Below are 25,560 nucleotides of genomic sequence, written 5' to 3'. Positions count from 1 at the left end.
CTTGTCTTACAGAAACAAACCCTTACAATATGTCCAACACCTGCAGAAACACATTGTGTCAGTATGCAATCTCTGCTATGATCACCTTAAATCATTGAATCTATAAGATTGCAGTGCCAGTTATGGCTTCAAATCATATTAGATAAGTACATCAAGCACATATGCACATCTTTCACACAAGTAGTGCTTATGAAAGAACAATAGCCTTAATAAAAAAAATAAGTGCTTATCTTCAAGCCCAGACAGAATAAACCGGTGGCGACTCATGGATTTTAAAATAGAGGAGGCACACTAATTGTATTGGCCTGGGGATCCCTGCCGTTTGCTTATTATTATTATTATTATTATTATTATTATTATTATTATTATTATTATTATTATTATTATTTTTATTTGCTTAACCATTGGTTCTTTGGTGGCTTTTAGTCAGAAAACGTAAAGAAAATGACACACATACAGCAAGATAATATAATTTCAATTACCTGTCCTATCACTTGAAGCAAACATCCATCCCTTCTTAAACGTCTTTGTTCAAAGAGAGCTACCTATTGTGCTATTTAATTAAGCTGACTGCTGTAGCCTAAATCCAGCTTAGGCGTGTTCTCCCTTTGTATTTAATTTGTACATATACTATTTGTATGACAGCTTGGTAAATCTGTCAGCGATTTTAAATATTCAGTATCGCTACTCATCATAAGTACTTGATACATTATCAGTGCAGCAGGAGACGTTCAATCTAATAGCAAGTAATTTACATCTCTATGATGATTGGTTGAAATACCAGGTTTCTTTTCTCAACACTCCTCAGTGCTGAAAGTGAACACTCGATGCTGATTGGCTACTTTTTTTTTTTTCGGAGGCACACTAACGGAGGCACGAGAGCTCAGCTTTTCCCCGGCCTCTCTCTCACCTTCCCTATATCCTAGTGGTTGTTACATCAGCAGACTCGGCATATTTGTGATAGAAAACTGGCACTTTCCAGTTTAAGTAACATGTTGGTATTACAGCTTTGAAATTACAAACAAAAAGTACACATTCTGAGACATGAACTAAAGTGAATTGAGAATTGTATTAATATTAAATCATTTGCATTTTCACCTCACAATTTTGGGGAAGCTGTGTCTCCCCTTTAAAACAGTTTACATAACATAGTTCTCTCTTTCCCCTTCTATCAGACTGTTGTAAAAGGCTCAGGATTCTGGACCATTTATCACTGCTACACCTGTGGAGCATGTCTTCCAATTTAACTTAAAACAGACAGGCCTCTATCAGTCAAAAGACTTAATGCTCACAGGACGTCCCCTCTGCCAGCAATCATGTCTGACATGTTGTTTTAGACCCCATGAGCAGTCTGTAAGTAAGAACTTTTAAAATGCCTCTTCATTGTGAGTCTCCGCTGCCAACAAAAATAGTGTGGACTCATCTGTCAAGGTCTGTCATCTAATAACACAAGCAATATTTCATTCATCCTGACCAAATGTTTAAGAGAGCATAAGTATAAAGAGACTAAATGACATAAATACCTTGCAGAGTGATGACTGAGAAAAGATCATCGTTATACTGAATACATTGAAAATGATACATTCAATAGCTTTTGCAAATGTATGTATTATCAACCCCTACAGTCAGAAGTGACTGGCATATGTGCTTATGTTCTCTGTAAACATAAATGTGTTTAAAAAGTAAAGAAAACTTACACTTAAGATGAAGTAATACTATGTCAAAAAACTTACATAATTAAAAATTACAGTGTTATTATATTAAATTAGTTTAAATATATTTGAAATATATATATATATATATATATATATATATATATATATCAAAAAGTAAAATGTGTAATGCTTTTCATATAAATTTTATTGAGTAAGAGTACTATGTACAAGTTTCAATAGCCCTCAAGACCTCTAGCAGGACTTTGTTTCATTCTATATGTCTGGACAGGTTTTTTTTTTTTTTTTTTTTTTGGGAGGGAACGCACATCTTTTCCCCAATTACGTAGCACCAGCAGGCCCTCAATGAGCTGTGAAGTCTCTATTGTTTGAGGAGTGGTTCCCCTTCAGAGTCTTGGAGACCTCTTCACTTGAAGACAACTGGAATGAAGACCAAAAGCAACATTTAAGCTGGGGAGAGACAAAATACTGTGCGTAAAATGCTGCATTATTATCTCATCACTTGTGTTGGGAAAGCTCCTTTGAAAAAGTAGTCAGAAACAATTTGAATAGCTTATAATATACCTATTTAGAAGACACTTAATATTCACTAATATCATCATTTTAATCCCCTGGCGTAGTTGGATCTCAATCAAATTTGTTTATAATTGATGAATTTTGTAACATCAGTACTGTTATTGAACTAAATTGAATCAACATTAATTAATTAATGGCACTAATGCATTTAGTTGAGCTTCTTCTTAATACTGCAGCAAGATCGGTATTACCTTACTGCTTCTAAGGACTTATTTAAGAGGCATCGCACCAAGAGTTACAGCGCCAAAAAAATGATATGAATAAAGCTTTAACTTGCTATTTTATGACTTTTTTTTTTTTTTTTTGTGAAAGCAAAACTACTTTGTTTGGCCTTCCAAAGAGGACACAACTAGAAATCAGTGGTTAAGTTGTGTTTACAACACTGTTCCAGAACAGGTCAACCCAAATATTCAGATGTGTGCAACTAAGGACTGTTTCTTGACCCAGTAGCCTAAAATGTGCTGTCTGTTTCTATAAAGTGGAGCAAGGACAGTGTGGCGCTTCTGACTCAGTCTGTAAGTACGTTTACATATGTGGCAAAGAGCTCGGGAGTGACGGCTCTATTTTATATGACATTTGGCGAAACAACAATTTATACCCACGCTCAATTCAGTTAATTATTTCTGACCACGCCACTTGGGGAAATTCGCCCCAAGAATTTAAAATGACCCCTAAGCTAAGGCACACACATATCGTCCCCTTGGAATTATAAGGTTCTATCTGACATTTTTGTCAAAATTGAGTTATTCACATATTCTTATTCTGTGACAATTTATTTACATTATGTGATGTTTGATTTTAACTTGTGTACATTTTGGGATTTTTTATTGGAAAAACAATAAGGTTCTATCTTCAGAAGTCTATGGAACACAAAAACTTTAAAGCTCAATATCTCAAAACTACTCGGAACGCAGATAGAACCTTATAATTCCAAGGGGACGAGATCCTAACCACAGTTGGAGTCAGAGACATTGAAAAAACATATACAATTTATTAATTGTTAAAAAGACAGTCCTTTTGTTTAAAAGGTGTTGACCAGCAATCACTCTCTTCAATTTATTAAGTTCTAATGTGCTGCTGCAGAGGATCCTGGGCGTACCCAAGGGGCAGTCTCAAGATATCACCTCTATGAAGAGCACCCTATTCAGTGAATACACACCAGCACAGCACACACTCCACGACTCATGTCAGAGAAGACCACGACTACAGATGAGGCCCAGCACGGATAAAGCCTTATGACGAAGCACAGAGCCGATAATGCTCATTCAGAAAGTCAGTACAGTCCTTAGCGCATGCCTAAAAACAAACAGAAAGTGTTACACTGAGAGTTGTTCTCCCTTGGCTTACACTCGAACAGTATACTTATAAAGCATGCTGTCTCAGAATCACTATCCCCAAACTATGCGGTAGATGGAGCCGAAAGTCTCCGACAAACTCGTCGGCATGAAGCGCCGATAGATCGTACACTACGCATACAGATCAATCAGATTACTCGCCTAATCAAAGCGAACCATAAACTTCATCTACAAACCACCGTCGCATACAAATATTTCTCTTACCTGTCTCAAGTGTCCACATTCAACTCCCCAAACAAGCACATAGACCCCGCCAACAGCACAGCCAGTGGCTAAACAAAATGAAAAAATAATGTTCTTTTTAGCAACGTCATATGACCGCTTAAAAGAAGAAGAAGAAAAAAATTACAACACTTCTAATGTACACTGAGCACTACTTCCTGCATTCGAAATTCACCCCCTTGCATGTCTGTTTAGTCAGTCTTTTATTTACACTACCAAAACATTTACCTTTTTTATTCGTATTTATGTCTTGCTTCAAATATCTAAACATCCTTAAAAACATGGTAAATTTTCAGCGACAAGCTAATTTGCAACATTTAGCCTTCTCGAGTACATTTATCTTGTTTTAAGGATGTTTAGTTGTTTTACAGGAAAGAAAAAAAAACTTTTTTCTTTCTTTTTTATCTGTGCAAACAACCTTTGCTGCTCTTCTTTCATAAACTCTTTAGAATCAGACCTACCTCAGAAAACATCAAAAATGACAGAACATATTTGGGATCAGAGAGTGCATCATATTTCAGCATGGGATAATGCCTGTCTCCTATAAGTACTCTGAGGCTCCATTACATTGACATAGTATATAGCAAGGTTAATGACATATGGAGCCTGTTTTTTTCTACCCAATTTGTTCAGGATGAGCTCTGGTCCACCTAAAGGGAGGAAATTTTAACATTGCTTCCGTTGCTTGTTATCTTTGGCCCTGAGGAAAAAAATGCTGTGCTGTAAAGATTTCACCAGTCTAAACATGCTGCCTTGGGTCATGCTAGTTTTGGACTTCAATGAATCTGTGAATGCTCAACGCTCCAGCATGGACTTCCAGAGGAGAAGATTTCAGATGAACTATGGATTACTTTGACTTGCAAGTGAAGCTTATTTTATGGCATTCCCTCTGAAATTGATGGAGCAGCTTCCCACAAAAATGAACATTTTATTTTCATTATCTCACCCACATGTCATCTCTATTCCGTATTATTATTATTATTATTTATTTTATTTTTTTTCTGTGACGCACAATAGATGTTAGGCAGAATATCTGAGCTGATCTTTTCCGTACACGGAAAATAGGTGCAGATTTACACAGCTAATTCTGAAAAAGACAAAAAGCAACGTTGAAAGTATTGCACTTACTTTAGCATCGTGCACAATTCACCATCCATTTTTGCTGTATGGAAAACACAATCTAGCATCATATGTGTGGGGAAAAATGGGGGTTTGGAATAACATGAATGTATGTACAGTCAATGGTGGCAAAATCTTAATTTTTGGACCATTTCTTCAAATAAATTATGCTATGAAAGACTAAAAAACTGGATCAAAAGAGTAATATCATAAAGTGGTAATAGTTAGGAGTTTTTGGTTTTACAAAGAATCAGAATAAGTTATGCATCTGTGTCTCCATAACCGCAGCCTACTCAGCAGGCTTAGAGGTGTAAGAAGATTTCAGAGAAGTTTGTGGATGTTGGCCGATAACAGAAGGAAAAATATTCGAATTGTGTGACAACATATAAAAGTGGATTAATTCCTTGTTTTATCAGACCTTGCAGTGAACCCATAGTTCAAGAAAGCAAATACAGATTAAATGCCCTGCATTATTCAAAACTGTATCCATGTTTGGGTGTGGAAAAACCATCATTTATTTTCTGTTTAAAGCACCATCTGTGTGAGCACCAAATCATGCAAGAAAACCAAGAACGCTAAAATACAATATCACGACTTCTGGACAAGCCTCATTCCGAGGATGAGAGAAAGTTGACCATCAGTTTTGTTTTGAATTATTTCTGTCCTAATTTTGCCGTAGAAGCATTTCATGCATAGTTGAAGTTTATGAAACCTTACCCAACAATATTAAACAAAATTAGAGTGTTAAAATGATGGCACCACACAAAACCTTGAATGTATAAACTAAGCAATGAGCAATGCTCAGAGTTCATGCTGAGCGCAGCTCTGAAGACAATGTGACTCCCACGCTGCTTTATACAAAGCTCCATCAATCTTTCTCCAATATAAAGAGTGATTAAAATCCACACTGTCTATTTGGTTTGGTCCGAGAGTATTTTTGTGCTGCTTTCCATGATTAGTTTCGGAAAGCAAGGGATAGACTGGAACTAAAAAAATGAAAACAAACAAACAAAAACTATGATGGAAATTTTTGTCTGATGTATTATTTCGTTTATTTTTTATCAATATACACGTTCAAAAGTTTTAACACTTTTTAATTGTCAGTTACAATTTATATTGCTACAAAAAAAGTTAAATAAATAAAGTATTGTTCAAAACAATGCTGTTCTTTTGAACATTAAAATAGCCTACATTTGTTTCCAACATTAACAATGTTTTCAACATTAATAATCACCAAATCATCAAAAAATAATGATTTCTGAAGGATCATGTGACACATGACTAGAGTAACGGCTGCTGAGCATTTAGTGTTGTATTACATGAATAAATGGCATTAAAAAAAAGAAAGATATATATATATATTAAATTGTAAAAGTATTTCAAAATATTACTGTTTTTACTGTACTATTAATCAAAAAAATGAATCCATAGTGAGCATAAGAACTTTTTTTTTCATTATTATTATGTAAGTTTGTTTATCATTGCTATATTTGAAAATTATAGATGAGAATTAATTTTAAATTCAAGGCCAACACTTAATTCCCAAGACCTGTTGAATTTCAATTAGTATGTTCCACTTCCTATTCGGATTCAAATTCCAATTCAATTTCCTGTATGGTGTTTTGAATTTTATTAAAATGTTAATTCAAATTCCAATAAATTAAAGGGATAGTTTTCCCAAAAAAAATTAGTTCTGTCACCATTTACTCTCTCTAAAGTTGCTCCTACTTTATGATTGTCTTTATTCTGTTGAGCACAACAGAATGAATTATGAATATGTAAACAGCTGATGCAGCCATCATTCTTCAAAATATATATTTTAAGAACAACTGCAGGATGAGTAAATGTTGACAGAATTTTCATTTTTAGGTGAACTATGCCTTTAAAATCTATTCAGCAGCCAGTTCAATCCTTGAAAAAGCAGGCACACTCAAATGATCTCAGACAGCCATGACGTTATTCCAGTTTATCTCAAACCTTTGGAGTATCTTCGGAATGAAAGTTAAGTAGAAGCTTTTAAGGCAGCAGTCAATCAGTTGATTGCAGGATGGTGAGCAGGGCCACTGAGACTTTGAGGATGACCTCACTTTCAACTCCAGGACAACATGCCCACCTGTTCACCCTTTAACGGTGTAGGAGTTCAGCACACCTGTCCATCGCGTAAATATTTCACATGCATGTCTCTCAATGCAGAAATCACTAGCGTGAGTGACAAGTGGTGCTCCACTTGAAGAACAACAAAAAACCACTTGAAAAATAACAATACTATCATCAAACAATCTTCTATAACATTTTGATAAGATGTTTGTGCAGCTTAAACACTTGGAATTTCTCTAGAAGGCTATAAATATATACAGGTTTTCTTGCAGCATGGATAGCACCAGGTGGAGTGTTTCAAAACATAGCCGACTTCACTGGTGCAATCAATGGCTGTGTTCCAATAGTAAGCACTTGATCTAAGCTTAAACAATTTTAAAATACAAAAAAATGTAAACCTCCACTAAGATTATCTATTGCAACTCACTAAATTTTAGAACAGAGAGTGGGTGTATAAACATTCTCGGTGCCTGGCAAGTCACAGCCCTTCATTACCACAAGACCCCACTTCTGAGTGAAGAAAATATAAACAACTAAATATTGGGTGTCACTTTTTTCGCAAGCCGTTGAATCTCACATCTAGGGGTTAAGTCGAGCAAGAACATCTGATAAGAGCAGTTTCATACTGTATATGGTGCAAATGGCACAGGAATTTCAACATGATTGGGCCAGAATATGTTTATGCTGTGGTAATGGGATGTGAAGATGGATTGTTGATCTGATAGGTTCCTCAGGGGTGTCACATTGACACATACCAGGCATTTTGTTACAAGTTAGAAGCTCTCAAATGGAAATAATCCAGAGGTTTTGTAAGAGAGCTGAAGAGGATATGCTGTTGTGCGATGAATTGGAAGGAACAGCTGACACACTGACCAATGCAGCTGAAAACCCAAAGGGTCTCCCAACCATCACAATGTCCAACAGAAGCCATAGATCTGGTGGAGCACTGACAACATGTTGGATTCACTGAGGATGTTCCTTCGGAAGAAGAACAAAACAGGAGAAGAAAAGCAATAGTTTCAGAGGGACTGCCTTGCATAGTGGATTAAATGTCTGTAAAAAATAAATAAATACATAAATAAAGTGCATTCTATAAAGGTTCTGTATTAACATCGGTGCTTCCATGAAGAGCCTTTAACATCCATGGAAACTTCCCCTTCCACCAAAGCAGGGGCGTAGCAACCGGGGGGGACGGGGGGGACACGTCCCCCGCACTTTTAGAAACAGGTGATTCTGACCCCTGCTAATTTTTTTTTTTTTTTTTTTTTAGGATCCAGCGTGAATTTTTCCAGTAGTGTTCTCTGATTTGTTACTTAGATTTGAGTGAAGTAACATTCAGCCAATCACAGAGCGAATCATCTCCTGGGCGCGTCTGCTATGAGCTTCAAATCTCTTGTTGCTCTTCTGAATTTTCGTTCGTTCGTTTGTTCACTTTGCTATTAGGCCGTCTGGGATAAAATGCACCCCAGAAAAAAGTAAAGGACGATTACATCCTTTTTTCAAACACACACTGTAAGTATGTTACAGTATGTCGCAATGACACGAATCGCACGATAAAGTTTTCATGTTATGATTTAACCTATTGAACCCGTATGGACCTCACGTCGCGCCGGATTCAGTGTGTTAAATGCTCTCCTAATTGTCACTTTGGATAAAAGCGTCTGCTAAATAAGACGTAACAATATTATTGGTTTCTGCTGTCTTTTGTTTGTCTACGTGCTGCTCGCGGAGTAAAATTATCATTTCACAATAAATCATATTTGTTTTGCAACGAATATCTTAAAATACTTTATCAAATTTTATTCTTTTAATTCATAACTGTTACTTTATGTCCTAACTAGTCTGCAGGAAAGGCAGGCTGTGACGTCACTGGCAGAGAGAGGGGGCAGTTGTGTACAGGTGAGATTTGTATCTGGGTTACTCCGCCGCGGTATCCCCGAAGCAATCTAAAATAGTCCGAATATAAACACTTATTATAGGTGCACCCTAGTGATTCAGGACAAGCCAAAAACACGCTTTGGAAAATACATTCATGTTGTACTCGCTTATTATATACATTTTTCTACATTTTGAACACAAACAAAGTTACGGACCGCAGCTCTGATTGGTTGTTTTTTACCGGGAGTGATGTATTTCTGCAAATGGCAATAGGAGCACTGGGAGGAGCCAGAGGAGCTTGATTTTTTCACAGATTATCTGTCTCATATTTTTCATAAAATGTATGTTGTATAAAATTACTGTAGATGTAATCTGTATACTCATTTAACACCTGTTTTTGTCCAACTGTTAAAAAAAAAGTTATTGTTCAAATGTAGTGCAACTGAAATATTGTAAATATCATAAAATATCTTTATTTCATAAAAATAAATTATAGATGGTCTCCCATTGGTCTCAAAGTCCTGCAGTATTTTTAAATTTCGAGTATGATTTAACAAAAATAGGTTCCTGTAAGCTATCATGTCATGTTCCCAAATTTGAAAAAGTAAAATGCCAATTGGTATTCTATTTAGAATTTATTATGAACATCAGCTTTGGGTCAAATCACCATACAGCTGTCCCCCCCACTTTTAAAATGGCTGCTACGCCCCTGCACCAAAGGTTCCTTATTGTGAAAAAAAGGCTCTTTATATTTTTTTAATCTGTTCATGGTTTTTCTACGACGTCGTTGTGAAAAAGCTAATTTTGAAAACTTAACTCATAAGAGTGTAGCTTTAATTGAATTTCACATTATACAATCACTTTTATATGCAAATTCTGCAATCATTTACACACCTTTACACGTTCTAGTCAAAAACAGACCTTTTTAAGAATCATATACCAGTGTTAAGTCTATTAAGACCAATCTTGTTGCTTTTGGTCACTGAATGTTTGATTTGAGAGCTGAAAAGAGGAGCATGTAAACTGTATTTTTGATTAGGGAAAGAATTACCACTGATAAGCATTTGAGACTACATCAGTTCTTAACAGTAGAATGGTAAACATCACAAATTGGACATCTTGCTTTTCTAGTCCAAAGTAATAATTTTGAGATTCTTCACACTAGGAAACTTACGTGACCTTTATTAAGAATTTTCAAATTCGTTCCATGGAAACAATAACACACATAGTAAATAATGACAGGTTTTTCATTTTATCCCCATACTGTCTTGAGTTTGGGTTTCCATTCCAGCTTCACAATCTCATTTTGATGATTCATTTGCCTGGTACAAAAGGCAGAGGCAAACCTCAGTGTAAACCTATATTGACGTGTCTTATCATCATAAGCCTCACCTTACCTTGAACTTATTATCAGGCAGCTGCTGGTGCTCCATTATTCAGCCTGCTGGGATTTGTGTTTGTACTGAGAATAGCTGACATGCGTTTGTCTTATTCTATAAATACCCACCTGGATCAAAAACAGTGAAACTCTGAAACAACATTGACAGTTTCTGTTTGAGGCAGGGAACCTATAGTCATGGAACAAAAATACAGTAACAAAAGGAAAGGGCACAGTTTTCAAAGGCCTGTTTTATTTAAATGAGGCCTTGAGCTTGGCCATGACAACTTTTCTTTTGTACTGGATACGGGCTAGCAAATCTATGGGCTCTGCCTTTACTCTAAAAAATGGTTTTGTTGTTGTTGTTGTTTAATTAAAATAAAGGCCAAAATGTGTCTTTTGTGCCCTTGTTTCTGCTTCGAGTCATTAACTAGGTGTTTTTCCACTAGGTTCATTGTAGCAGTATTCGCTGTTGTCAATGATGCTTGCCTTGAAGCTGCTTAATATAGCACAGTCCAATCTGAATGAGGAAATGTCTGTTTCTGCTCAGCAAAGAAAATAAGCAGAGAAAAAGAGGTTTATTTTCTGACACTGGTTAGTCACTCAAATATCTGCAGTGTAACATGGCTCAAAAATTAACATTGGACTAAAAATATTACAGTAATATAATATGCTCTGGTTACAGGCAAATATCAACAAGTGTGTGAATCTGTCCCATTTTAGTTCTGTTTAATATTTTGAATTAGCTTTTAATATATATATTTAAAAAAATGAAATTTTGTAAAAAAAAAAAAAAATATATTTTAAAATTATTAATTTAAATTGTTCAGTTTTTCATCTAATATTTATATCTTATGTACGATTTATTTCAATTAACAAAAACTATTTTAAAAGGGTAAGTTATAGTTTTAGTTAACAAAAACAGCAACAATGAACAGCTAGATTTCTCTAAATGACACTGAAAATTATGATGATGTTATTCCTACTATAAATGTGTTTAAATAGTGCTATTCTAATTGTACCATTCCAGGACTGCATTGTTCTTTCACAGGGTTTAAAGTGTTAGTTCTTTGATAATTTTGCCTTTTTATTGGTCAATATTTGATTAAACATACCCATTTTATAATGTTCCAACAGTTAAAATGAGTTTCTTTTATGATTTTTTTACCACTAGAATGCAATTTCCATCTAACCAAACAAACACAACCAACATTATAACAGCAAAAGCACAGTGGAAAGAATGTTTTGGCCGATTTAAGTGATTAATTGGTTTTCATTCATGCAACATCACAAAACATTACTGAAAAAGCAAATAGCTAAGCATATCAGGGAATGTCTTACGACATCCAATACAGCGAGACGGCTTAAAGCAAATAAACAGTGTGATTCATCTGGATCAACAGAAGGAAAGTTGCAGCTGATAGATGGTATGTTCTGTCAGACAGCGTAGACGTAAATTAATGTATTTAGGTATCTGTTTAGGTTACAGAGTCAATGCAAACAATTTAATACGCCCTGTTCATTGCTCCGTAGATGTTCAAAACACAAAGGTCTCACACAGGTCCTGACTGGTATTAAATAACATTCTTCTTTTCTTTTCTTTTTTCTTTCTTTTTTTGCAAATTGTCAGAAATAAAATCTGTTTTATGTATTAAAAAATACCCTTATTAGTTAGGTCAGAGTATCTATATATTTATCAAGCATTCAAGAAGAATCCACAGCTAACATTAATTCACTGTTTGATTGTTTCCCACTCAAGACACAAATCTGTACTTCATTATTAAGAGTCTGTGAGGAAATGACAGTTCAAGTTGATGATTTCTTACTGTGAGCTTCAATCTCTATCTAGTCGTAAAAATATGTGATGAATTCCAGTCACAGCTCCATCAGCAAGGAACGTTCCTAGTGAGAAAGAGATTAATTGTTGGAAATTAATGTTGCCTAGCATAATATCTGAGGGGAAAATGAATCCAAAATACATTATACTTAAAAAAAAAAAAAATAGCTGATGCAACTTGGATGAAGTTTGATCTTTAAGTGAACATTAGAGTATCATTGTGGTATAATAATGACCTTGGCTTTAATTTGGCAAATAAATCTAAAGCTCTTTACAAGTTACAAGCATGTAACTTGATCGTTCAAACTGACAAATTATACTAATTGTAATAAATAAAAATAAGAGTTGCGTAATTGTATCAATATGTTGGTTGCCAAGTAGGCCTGTCGGATTAACCTCCATCATTCTACACAATCACTCACCAAAACCAAAGCTTTGCTGAAAGTAAATGTACTGTAGGTCTCTTTAAAGAGCTTATAAAAGATGTTAAAGGAATAATTTATCCAAGAATGAAAAATGTGACTGATTTACTAATTCTCATGCCATTCACTTTCCCACAAAACAAGATCATAGTGCAAAAGCCCATACGTAACCAATAAAAGCATCAATAACTAATTACTAACTACAGAAGTGTGGACATTTTGCATAACACATTATTACATGTGATACAGAAGAAATACATTAAAAGGGAGTCAGAATGGCATGAGAGTTTATTTTTAGTCAAATTATTATCTTAACTGATGGTTAACCTTATTGCAGTGAATCTAGTGTAATATCTTCATGCTGCCATCAACCTTTTAAAACCTTGAAGTGGACTTTTATGGACATAGCTAGTTTAGTTAGGACACGCTCTCCAAATCCTAAGTGGAGCTGGAAATAGGAGAGTAAAACCCTAAAAAGCAAATAAAAGCAGGCAGGTGTTTATATTAGTCAGAGTGGCTCCAAGGAGATCTGGGTGGGGATTGTCCATTATCGAAACTTGGCAAGCCCAAATCAGAAGCCCTGGGGGACCACTCTGTCGAAAGGAACCTCCCGAGCAGTGTTAAAAATCCTCTGCGTGAGGCCGGAGACACACGAGAAGATGCGCTATCATGTTGTACAATTTGCCCCGCAGTGTCTGACAACATGAGCGCTGGAAAAATGATGAAAGCAAGACGAGTATCGGTAGACTTTTCAGGACGAGTGGAAAACTAAATAGACGAGACACTGATTGCTCGGCTTGCCTGTCATAAGTCACTGCCTGACATAAGTCAGAGCTCTCCCTTAATGCGCCAGACTTAGGGGAACAATAGTGCACCTGCTGAAAGCAGTCTCAACACACACTCTCGCACATGGCAACAATGAGTCGACGCCTGTTGCGGAGGGTGTCCACTTGAAGGCACAGCATGGAAAACATGTCAAAACACTACAGCCTGGGATTAAAGGTCGGGTGATTACTTGTCACAGTCAGTGACTGATCGCAGGCTGGGAATCTCAGTGCTCTATGCATTTTCTTTCAATTTGAAGGAATTTAAACATGCTTAAAAGTGTTAAATGGAGCTGAAAGCACTAGACAGTACTCTTTTTTGCACAATTTCATTCTATAGTCAAAATTGTAATGAAATGTATCAATTTTACTAAAATGGCATTTTAAACAATAAAAATACAAATTTGTTGACAAAAGTGTGCAAACTCTTTTTCTCTGGTCAACAGTTTTGAAATTATTGTCATGATACACATGATCCATTCCATTTCCATTATCGCTGATGTAATCAAAAAAAAAAAAAAAAAAAAAAAAAGAAGAAGAAGAAAAAAGATTATCAGATTAGACAAGATTATCTCTGGAATGTATTGGTAGCAAATCAGTCAACAATACTTAGTCAAAGGGTAGGGGGATGTGTAAAGTCTTTTTTAGCCAGACTTAAAGTCTAAACCGACGGCATAAAGTCTGGCCTAAATTGTAGCTTATTCTGGCCAAGAACCGCCCACATAGACGACCATAGTAGTTTTGGTTTTATGTTCCGTTTAGAGGCAGATTTATCTGGAATAGGTTATGCTGTAAATTACTAGTGACGAAACAAAGAATAATAGTTCAAATATATCAGTCTCTATGATTGATCATACAGAAAACTAAAAAAATAGCGGAAAAGGTGTGAAGACTTCATGATCAGAAATTCCAAATGTACTGATTATTAACTCAAAAATGCAGTATCAGAAGCAGAAGCAGAATATAGCTTTTGGATAGCTAGTTAACTTGCTACTTATTGCCTAATTACTCTTTTTTTATATATAACGGCAATAACCTGGAAAGTTTGTTCGAAAGTTGGGAATCAGTAAGTTTAAAACAAAAAAAAAAGAGTTTCATCAGTAAATATATATTTATCTTACTGACCCCAAACATTTAGATGGAAGTGCATGTATTACAGCTTGCTGTAGAACTTTAGGTGTTACATTGTATACCCACCCAACCCAAACACTTATAAGAATATTTAAAAATTATTTGAATATACGTTCCACCAAGGCCTTAAGTACGGAGCAAGGAGACACACATTTAGGGCATGACCATCTGACTCCTCCTCAGCGTTAAAAGCTGAAACTTTCACTGTAATGGCAAGGAGGTCCCTGGCCGGAAGGCACACTAAGAGTCAGAGCACACATCTCAGGCCAACCAACATGGATTTCAATTTGTGTAAAGTTAAAAACACATCTCCAGCCTGCTGGGTGGTAACCCCTCTCGTGACATGGAATAAGTTAGCTTCAGGGCTCTATTATTATGCAGTAGGTGAATATCCTTGATGTTTCAGAAAAAAAAGGTCTCTTTAGGCAACTTTTCAGCTGAGGTTTCTAAGCAACTCTTATTTTGATGATCACTGTGGCAACCCTACTTCAAAACTTGAGCCAATGCTTCAGGGAATGTTGACTATCTGCTCCGATTAACGTATTGGTAGTGATGCAGATACAAATCTGTTAAGAAAACATTGTACAAGAGTCAGAAGCCAGTTTTCATTCCTTCAAGCTATCAAATTAGACTGACAAATGTTGCTTCAACAAACACTGGTGAAATGTCTCTACTGGTTTAGTAATAGTCTAGCTTTCTGATGATAGTTTAACTTTGGCTAACTGAAATTATGAACAAATATTCTTCCAGTATTGTTAATAAAACATTAATCCAAATCTATCTGGTCTTTAATAATGTTCTTCAAACATTAGCGCATAAACTCAAGTGCATAAACTATTTACAATATACATTATGTTTTATTTAAATTATTTAGTTAGGCATTTATGTGTTTTAAATGTTGCTTCTCGTATGATGAAGTTCAGAGAACATTCAGTGTTTGTAACATGATAAAATAGAATGTTCCCTTAAGGGGGGGGGGGGGGTGAAATGCTCGATTTCACTCAATATCTATGACTATAGAGTAGTACTGCATCCTTCATAACTCCAAAAAAGTCTTTAGTTTAGTTAGTTTTATTATATTCACAAGAGAAAGATAGTCTGTACCGATTTTTCATGGACAAACACGAACAGCTGTAGGCGTGACGTGTGGGCGGAGCTAAAGAATCACGAGCGCGAGTAGGCTTTTGCGTTGAGGGTGTTTGGAAGCTGTGACATTACCGTGAGGATCAGATCCAGAGGCTGATATTTAACAAGAGCAGCATCAGCAACGACTACAGCAGGACGTCTCTATGTGGTATTGAAACTGTATATATTTGCTTAGCGGTTTTGGAAAATGACTAAGTCCCAGTTTATGTCTTGTTTTTTTTTTTTTTTTTTTTTAAGCTGTACATGTGGAAAGAGATATTAACAACACAGAGATATTTGAAGCAGTTTTACTCACCGCCTGCGGTTCCAACACACGATCGTGACCCTTTTTCGTTGGGACTGCATTATCCTTAAGAAATAAACGATGTGCAAATCCGGCGTCAAACTGGGTCTTGTTTGTAAAACAAGCATTTTTGAAATGCAGGGAACAAACAAAAACACTTGCACAAATCCGTCGATGCTCTGTAAAAATAAACTCAATCCACTGGTCCCTTAATGCTGTTTTTTTTTTTTTTTTTGGTAATCTGTGCAGGTTTGTCTTGCCCTCGCAACCAAAAACATATTTCCTTTGTGACATTTCGCGACGCTCTCGCTCTGATCAGTGAATGCCTCTGCTCTCAGTGCTCTGCTATACCGGAGCACGCGCTCTTCCGGCAGAAGTGCCCTTAGGACCAATATAAGGAAATTCCACTCCATTTAACGGTCACACAGACCCATACTCGAAAAAAACTTTCCGAAACTTGTGACAAACCGGAAGGAGTATTCATGTGCCCTTAGGACCCATATAAGGAAATTCCGCTCCATTTAACGGTCACACAGACCCATACTCACACAGACACCCCCAACATTCACATAAGCAAGAAAAAAAAATTTAAAACATAGAAAAAACCCTGGGTATTTTCGATGTTCAGAAAACCCAAACTTGGTACCCCAACCTCCCCTTACTATGGAAGTCAATCTATGGAAGTTTTTGGTCCACCAGAACCAAAACAGCACCAAATAGTATAATCAATTTAGAATCCATTCTAGTCTAAACTTGCCTTTTCAGCAGGTGTGTAAAATTAATATTTGCTAAAAGTATTTCCTAAAAAAATTATTGACAAATAAGTGATGGAGAACAACCTGAAAGACTTCAGAGTGAGTCATGAGAGATGGGTTCCTCATGTGAAATGAATTAAACAGTGCATTAGTAAAGCTCTAGCACATTATTATCACGTAAACAAAGACTGGATCAGGTTCAGTAGGGAATTGTTCTCCATTAGTTTCATATCTCGCCATGGTGTAAATCTGCCAAACCTTTTCAGTTTTTTCCATAAACTTTTCAGGTTGTGAATGTTCTCTTGGGCCGGAGGGAAATGTACCCCACCTTTAGAAGAGGCTCTTCTCTGTTGTGGTTGCTGGCATGTTTAGCGTTTTAATTTCTTAATTTATCACTGCAGTTTTGAACTTTGTCTGGAGTTTTGTTCCCTGCGCGCATTTTGCATTCACGCAATGTGAGTTGACGTGCCCGGCGCGTGTCCCCACCCCTGTGGAGTTCTGTCACAGTGCATGTGTGTGACTCCCGTCTGCTCTTTTCATCTCCCACTTTGTGGGCCTCTCAGTCATAACCACAAAAGAAAAATGGTATGCTCTCACTTTCCTTCTCTCCGTCCCCCATCTGTGTTATTCTCATGATTTAACTCCCCTCTCTGGCTCTCAAGCACTGCAGAGGTTAAGGGTGCACTCAGTAATGTTCTCCTCATTAAAAAACGTTTTACACAAAAAGAAATTAATAGCACTTTTGACTAATGTAATTAGAATGATGTACAGGTGAGAATGTATGATTCTACTTGGAGAGGGATCATATGACCAGCCTTGTCATGTCCGGACCATCCACTTTTTCAGTGACTTGGATTCCATATGTGAGAGAAATTCTGTGAAACGGGTGCCTTTTCTATTATGTAATTTTTAGTCATTTAAAAATTTTAATTATATAGAATATTTTATTTGAAATATATGTTTTGTCGCATAATTGCATATTTAGAATCCTACTAAAAGTCCTAACCATTGCACTACTTTAACAAAAATACTGTTTATATTTTAAGCATAAAAACAACAAATTATGTTTGAATTCAAATTAACACATACAGTACTAACCTTTGAACATGGTTCCTCTGGAGACTTAAATTGTGTAATCTCCTCTTTACTTTGTCCTTTAAAATGATAGTTTAATTAATAATAAATAAATTACAGTAGATATAGGTGAGATATATATATTTTTTTAATAAAAATAATGGAATTGATTTAGCAAGAATAGTGTCTGGTGGACTAGGGGTGCAATGTATGTTATCATGGCAAAGGTTTTATGGAAATATTATAAATATAGTAAAATGCATGCTTTTATTTAATATCTATAAAATATCTTTCAAATCTTTAAAAAGCACACAAAATGCAACATTATAACACTGAAAAATATTTTAACTAAATGTGCGTAAATTATATTAAAGGAGCATTCCGTAGGTTCTGAAATTTCTAACCGTTACTGACACCATTGGCCGTTAGAGGAACTGCAGCCAGTCTCATGCTCGTTCTCAGTGCGCAGAGGAGCACACTGTTTGTTTTTTTTGTTTGTTTTTTTTTACTTCGAGGAGTGTCCGTGGGTGTCTGAATTGTGCTGGAGGCTGGTCGCTTCTTTCCATCTGCAGAGTCCATTTGAAAACACTATTGCCGCTGCTTACTATAATGGCTGGCGTGCCGTACATTTGTAAGCCCAAGTAGAAGAGAACGCACATGACGTCACATTTTGTGAATTTTCCCGCCAATTCGGGCCCGACTCCTCCACATACAGTTGAGCCTACAGGCTGATAGAGGCAACCGTGGTGGACAGTCGAGGTGCCATTCTTTTTTTACATCATGGTTGGCTCATACATGTTCAAATGAAAACTCTATCTCAAAGATTTTTTAAGTAAAATACTCCACATAGCTCCTTTAAATTAAACTCAATTTAAACTCAACACTCTACAAAAGAGAAATCCCAGCATCTTGCACCACCAGTGACTGCATTCTGCAGAAAGAAATGTTTACAAAGCGTGGTTTCAAATGTACACCCATATAGATTGCCATTACTTGTCACCAGAAAACGAATGTGCTTGCACAGCTCCATATGATGAAGAGGGGATGGCAACTAATGCCTGAGTGTTTCTGACAGGCCCCGTGTGAACCAGTTAAACAGCTGCCATCTCTAAAGTCTTGAGGGATCTCTCAAATGTGTTGCACAGAACAATAAACTGTCTGATTGTGGGTCTCACTGTGGTTAACCCCAATGCTATGTTGAACATGACATTTTGTGACCTTGTTTATATTTGGTGTCTGTGTGGCAAATAATTATAGTACTTTCACTAAACACATACTTCTCTAAATTGCTCTCAACTTTAAAGTAAATCAACTAGTAACTATGAACTTTATGCAGTGTAATAATTGTATAATGATATTACTTTATATGTCATTTCTGGTTATGAACCGTGTTAATGTTAATTGTTTAAATGTGCATTGTGTATTCTTTACTAATATATATATATATATATATATATATATATATATGACAGCTTTGAGAAAAATATTTAACCATGCAGACTTAAAGCCTCCAGCCTGAAATTGACCCAGACTTTATGTATTTCAGCAGATGGTAAAAAAAAGATGTCAGTCAGGCTGGCGGCCAACAGTTCAATGTGATTTTCTGAATCACATCGATCACATTGAACAGTAATTCCTGTTAATTTCTTTGTCTAAGCCCACATAAAGATTTTCTGAACCGGCAAGATGTAAATGTGTTTGGAAAAGCCTCGGATTCCGAGAAGCAAGTGTGTGTAGTCAGCATTTATTTTCAAAGGCCTTTGGCTGATGGGATGGATGTACTCGAGAGCTCAGATCAATGTCACGGACGAGTCAGGACTTGTTGCCAGGTCTCTGTCTCATAATCAGCCTACAAAAACACAATAAACACACTGTAGGGAATACTCCCTTCATAAAATATACAAAAATAAATAAATAAGTAAATCCTCAAATAATCAAAGACTTTGGCTCAAGTTAATTAAGCTGACACTGAACCTGACAATGCTTTAATTCCTTGACCTCCTTTAAAGTAAAGCAGAGTGTGAACGCCTGATCTCAGTTGTTTGTATAATCATTACCTCTTCTCGTAGTCGTTCTTTTTCTTTGATGTGTTCACAGTCCAGTGTTCTTTGGCTAGGGTATGTTAGTTTAAGCCAGTCTTTCTTGTGGTTTTCCGGGCTGGCTAATAAAGTATCCACTTTTTCCCCCCGTCAGTGTTTACATTTGCTAAACTTGTGGGATATTAGCAATGTCTTTAATATTTTCAGTTGGCCATTCAGTGGATTACTCATCTTCTCCTTGGCACTTCCAGCATTTACTTTTTTTTTCTTTTCGTTTTTGCCTTTTCTACACTCAGTAATGGCTTTTCCAATCCTGTCATTAAATAGTTTTATATCTGTTTGTGCAATAATGTTTTGTTCTGCTTTAGTCAAAGAGCCAAATCGTAAAGTTATCTGCCAGTAGGGCAGGAAGTCTATGGCACCATCACTGTCTTTCACATCTAACGGCATTTCTCACTCTTGCTTGACGTATTTTGCCGAAGCCAACTGCTCAGCAGCTTGTGAATGTACATGACAGTCAATTTAAAAAAAAAAATGACAGTCACTTTGAAGACTGATGAATTGTACACCTTTGATCTGATATTAGTTTATTACGGAGCACAGTGTGTGGCCTGGGAATAACGAGCCCACCTTCTGAAGAATTATTGCATGACTTTAAAACGTCCTGCATTTATATATGTGTAGATATTAATCTTAAACACATTCTGCTCTCCAAACAATGAACATTAGAGACAGTTGAACTGTTATCCATTTTTCATTTGCATCTGGAGCCAGACTGTTTTAATTTTTTTAAACCCACTTTAGGCCTCTTTTCTTAAGTACCTTTTGAGAGCTTAGAAACCAGTTCCAAAACCTAGCTGCCTTGCTGTCTACCGCTTACATATTAAATGCTTTCTAAGAGAGCATATTAACAGTAAGAACCTCATAAGTGCATGGCTGTTTGGAAACATGGACAGATTGACCTGGGATTGCATTATCTGTAAATGATGCATTTGAATTTGGCCAAAAGCAAGCCTCAAAAAAAATGATGCCTGTCTTTTGGAGCCTGTGACACCCTAAATGATGTGTCTGTACATGGGCAGCTCAGTTTTGAAACAAAGCAATAGTCCACACACATGTCCAGGTCTAAATCTGTAGGCCATCACTACAACACATTTGAGAAGAAGAAGAAGAAGAAGGAAGAAAGTTGAAATTATTTTATTTTAAACTAAATGTGCAAAAGATTAAATGGTGTCAGACAAATAGTCCACTCCCACTACGTGATGATGTGGCAGATTCCTAGTACAGGATTTTCATCATGCAGTGTAAAAGACCCATCAACATACCAGTGTCTTGAATGACAGATAAAGATGTGTAAATAGAAGGTGAGTAAATGAGAAAAGGGATCTGATTACGCTGTCTACAAGATTCAAATCTTCAAGAAATGCTAACCTATTTCTAAGAACAGATTATGTAAATATTAGCAAACCATTTATTATTTTTGTGCATCTATATGATGTTTAAAACCATTTGTTGCTTGACCATGTGGTAGTACAAAAAGACAAAAGGGATATATATATATATATATATATATATATATATATATATATATATATATATATATATATATATATATATATATATATATATATATATATAACATAAATAAAGTAGCATTTATTAATTGGCAGATGCTTTTATTCAAAGCAACATTTGCATTCAAGGTAGCCTACATGGTATGAGTTTTTGCTCTACCTGGGAATCGAACCTTGGTAAACCTTGGCCTTGGCATCGCTAGCACTGTGTCCTTGTGTTTCAGCAACAGGAAGAATATAATACATACATTTACATCACATTTATCCATTTGGTAGATATTTGTTTCTAAAATGACTTACATCGCATTCAAGGTTTATCTGTTCTTGCTTTGTCTGTGAACCAAACCCATGACCTTGGCATTGTTATCACTTTGTTGTACTGTTTGAGCTAAAGGAAGCATATAATATGTATATTTACATCGCATTTATGCAACTGCTACATGCTATTATCCAAAGTAACTTGCATTAGATAAAATGTAAATTTTCCAAACTGACTTACATTGCATTCAATGAACACGTTATTAGTGCTTGCTTTCCCTGTGAATTTAACTCATAACCTTGGCATTGTTACCGCGGTGCTGTACTGTTTGAACTACAGAAAGCATATAATGTATACGTTTACATCACATTTATGTGTTTGGTAGATGCCTTTATCCAAAGTGACTTGCATTAGTTGCAAGGTACATTTAATCAGTTTATGCATTTCTAGGAATCGAACCCATTACCGTGGCAGTGCTAGTGCCATGCTTTTCTGTTAAATGTGCCACAGAAATGCAAGTAGGCACATAAAAGTAGTCTATAGAGCTTGTGCACTATATTTAAAGTCTACAGAAGCAATTTGACAGCTTTGTGTGAAGAGCAGATGCCAATTTTCCATTGTCTCCACATGTGTGACGAGTAGGGAGGTGGAGAGAGCCGTGGGAACGGAGTGAGGCCAGTTGAGTGACTGGAAATGAGCGACACCTAATCCACTCACCGGTCTCGAGTCCCACGGAGGAGATTGGAAGGATACAAAAGAAGAGCGACGACTGTGAAGGAGAGAGGACCAGGCCTAGGCTTTATTTTGTGTTGTCGCACTGTTTTCTGTTTATTTTATTTATTAAAAAATGTATTTGAATGTCCGCCGGTTCCCGCCTCCTTCTTCCCCATGATTATGAAGTTTGTACTCTGCTAAAACATGATAGAAAAGTCCTATATAATATTTTTATGGTGCCGTTTGTCATTTTTGGAACCTCAATTTTAATGTATGAAAAACAGCACCTCTAAGATTTTACCAAACTTTTTGTGTTCCACTGAAGAAAGAAAGTAATTTAGAACAACAAAAGGGTGGGTAGACAATAATAGAATGTTCATTTTTGAGTGAACCGTTTAACAAAACAAGAAACCAGGGTTTGCATAGGTCAAGCATGATCCTACAAGCTCTGCTGCTGTCAAGTCCATTGGAAACTTCAGCCAGAACCCGATGCCAACAGAAGCAACGAGGCCTGGCAGCGGGCACTGGCGTAGAGGCTGATTAGCTCTGCAGGCATTAGAGGATTATTACCTGATTGGTGGCTTTTGGAGAGGCAACCCGAAGAGGTCCCATGTTCCGATAAGGCTGAATCCCACTAGGCCATCATTCCTGGAATTAAGGGTTCATGTGGCGTGTGATCTCCCAGTGCCAGGTGCAGGGGAACCCAGAGGTGGTGTGCACTAGGATTTATGAAGAAATTTGAGTATCTGCAAGAGCGTCAAGTCAATCCCAGAACGAGGCATGCATATGCTGGCACGCTAACATGCACACACACAGCTTCACAGGTCAAGTGCACAAGGCCATTCTTGTCATCTAACCCTCCTGACTGGGACATTGAGACATGCATAAAAATATTTGATAATACCAGTGCTGTTTTACAATCCTGCGGTTGCGTAAATTAATCTGGCCTGTGTAGAAGCCAAATAATAACATAAAAAAAGTCAAAGGTATAAGCCTCAAGCCACATTTACTAATCATCTTATCATAATCCTGTGAAAAATGTTGTATCGAATCCAAAAATCAGATTGAGGCAATTATAAGAAATCAGATACGAATCAGAAATCTAATACATACCATTATTGTGAAAAATGGTTGTAATTCTGCTGAAAGATCCAACATTTGGGTTAGATCGTTCATGTTGTTGACCTAAAATTGATCGAACAAATTTAATTAACAGCTTATTAAATTGTGGACAAAGAAATCTCATGAAGTGTTGTATTTCAGTAGGGTTTGGAGTCTAAACATGTTTCCTGGCTGTCATGTTTAACCTTCTTAAATTAATCTAAAGCCTCCTCTGAGCAAACCACAGGAGTGCAAAAACCGACTAATTGTCTGCTCTGTTTTGGAAATATGTCTGCCCCATTGACGTTTCAGCCTCAGCGTCATCTTGAAAATGCAACATCCACTTTGTGTCCACCCATGATCATGTAGCTCGGTTGTGGAATATCTGACTGCAAATGGTCGTACATGTCCAGGTCTCATAAAATTCAGTGTGGAAGCTTTTAAAAGCAGCTTGTTTCACCAACCAGCTTTACCTGAATTTGTGAGGGATTCAGTTTTCCATCTGCTCCCACACTAATTTAGGTTGTTCTTTCTTTACTTCCTTCCCCCCCCTCCCCAACTTCCCATGACTTTTCCCAAAAACCTGATCTCAGCACCAGCCCAACCTCCATCCCTTCCCGTTACCCAGCCCATCCCAGCTTGTCTTTGTTCCAGCGCATGATGTAATGCTCGAACAAGCTTTCGGGGACCTGGGAGAGATACAAGCCTCGACAAAGGGAACTAGATCTCTTTTCATGCATGAGATCTAGATAGAGCTGCATGTTTCGACAAAGTGCAGGGAGAGGGCGAGAGCGTTAGAGCGAGCGAGAAAGCCACTTGTGTATAAATACTGATTACAGCGATAATGACTCAGATGAGTGTAGCATAATAAGCTCTTGATTGGTCCCCCTGCATTACATTACAGTGTCACAGGAAAAGAATTTTAAACACCGGTCAGGTTCGAACATTAAGGTGTAGTTTGTCTCTCATCTCATCATTTGATCCACACATGCATCTACCAATTGCCCCCTCTAGATTATGGTTTATTTTTACCCCGAGCTCTGAGGGAGCGGGCGAGGAGCGATCTAACCGCTGTTTTGACGTTTCCGACCAAAACAAAGCTATTTCTCACAAATAAATCTACATCATGTAAACTCTGTTGTCTGCCGGATTCGCATGGATTTGACAGATCACAGAGGCCTTCATTTCTGCCGGAACAAATTGATTGGGTCTCCAGAACTGGATACGGCACATATTTTAAGGCATCCTCTATGCCTCCGGTGCATGTGTTTAATGTAAAATTGAGTATTACTACATGTTTACGTTTTTTTTGAAGAAATGTGAGTAGTGCTTTTCTCGACCAAAACATGCCACAGTCATGCCAGGGCATTGTTACTGTAAGTTAGCCATCAAGTAGTTGCTATTATGTTGCACAGTATAGGTGGTATAGCTAGTATAGGTCAAAAGAGCACATCCCAAAGTCTCTATGGATTTGTTAAGACTGGCAGATACTCTTTTTTTTTTGTCTGTCTGACTCCCTTTAGTCTGAAATTGCAAAATAAAAGCCAATGGAATGCAGTTTTCACAAAATTATGGTTTGTTAACGATTTGGATACTCCATATAATCAACACTGAACTGACATAAGCTGAATCATCTGTAGAGCTGTTTTATATTTGAACTGAGTTTGCTTAATAGCCAATGAACTTTGCAAAACTGACACAGTCATTGAAGTAAATGAAGTTGTTTAATGCCACTATTGTCTTTTTAGAGCTGCTTTATAGCTGAAATTGCTTTCATTTCACTTTGCAACAATAATACTGTTATTTTCCTGTTTATGTGAAGCTGCTTTGATACAGCCTGTATAAAAGTGCTATATAAATAATGATACTTCATTCTGTGAAATCTGTTGTTAAAGTCTAACTTATGTTTTAATTGGGAATGACTTTAACAATCTATGTTGATGTGCAGGCAAAAATGCCTACAAAATACAGTATATATAAGTAGATTTAAGAAAAAGAATCCTTGAGTATGTGTATTTATTTATTTATTTTAATTTTATTTTTGGTACATTTTCGAATGTTCCTTAAAACGAAATGGATTTACTCCAGAAGCAACAATGCATA

At 36.5% G+C, this 25,560-nt stretch overlaps 1 long non-coding RNA gene across 1 annotated transcript; it reads right to left on the bottom strand.

Annotated features, from left to right (window-relative positions):
• Positions 1-3,269: 3,269 nt before the first annotated feature.
• LOC127964613 (uncharacterized) lies at positions 3,270-23,642 on the bottom strand. The gene is made up of 4 exons (XR_008155082.1): positions 23,470-23,642; positions 22,927-23,075; positions 3,809-3,876; positions 3,270-3,545 (listed from the first exon to the last, which is right to left on the bottom strand). It is a non-coding gene; the product is annotated as an uncharacterized LOC127964613 (long non-coding RNA).
• Between the last annotated feature and the right edge of the window lie 1,918 nt (positions 23,643-25,560).

The sequence above is a fragment of the Carassius gibelio genome, chromosome B9 (genome assembly GCF_023724105.1).
Source record: "Carassius gibelio isolate Cgi1373 ecotype wild population from Czech Republic chromosome B9, carGib1.2-hapl.c, whole genome shotgun sequence".
NCBI classification, from domain to species: Eukaryota; Metazoa; Chordata; class Actinopteri; order Cypriniformes; family Cyprinidae; genus Carassius; species Carassius gibelio.
This window is presented reverse-complemented; position numbering and strand designations above follow the sequence as displayed.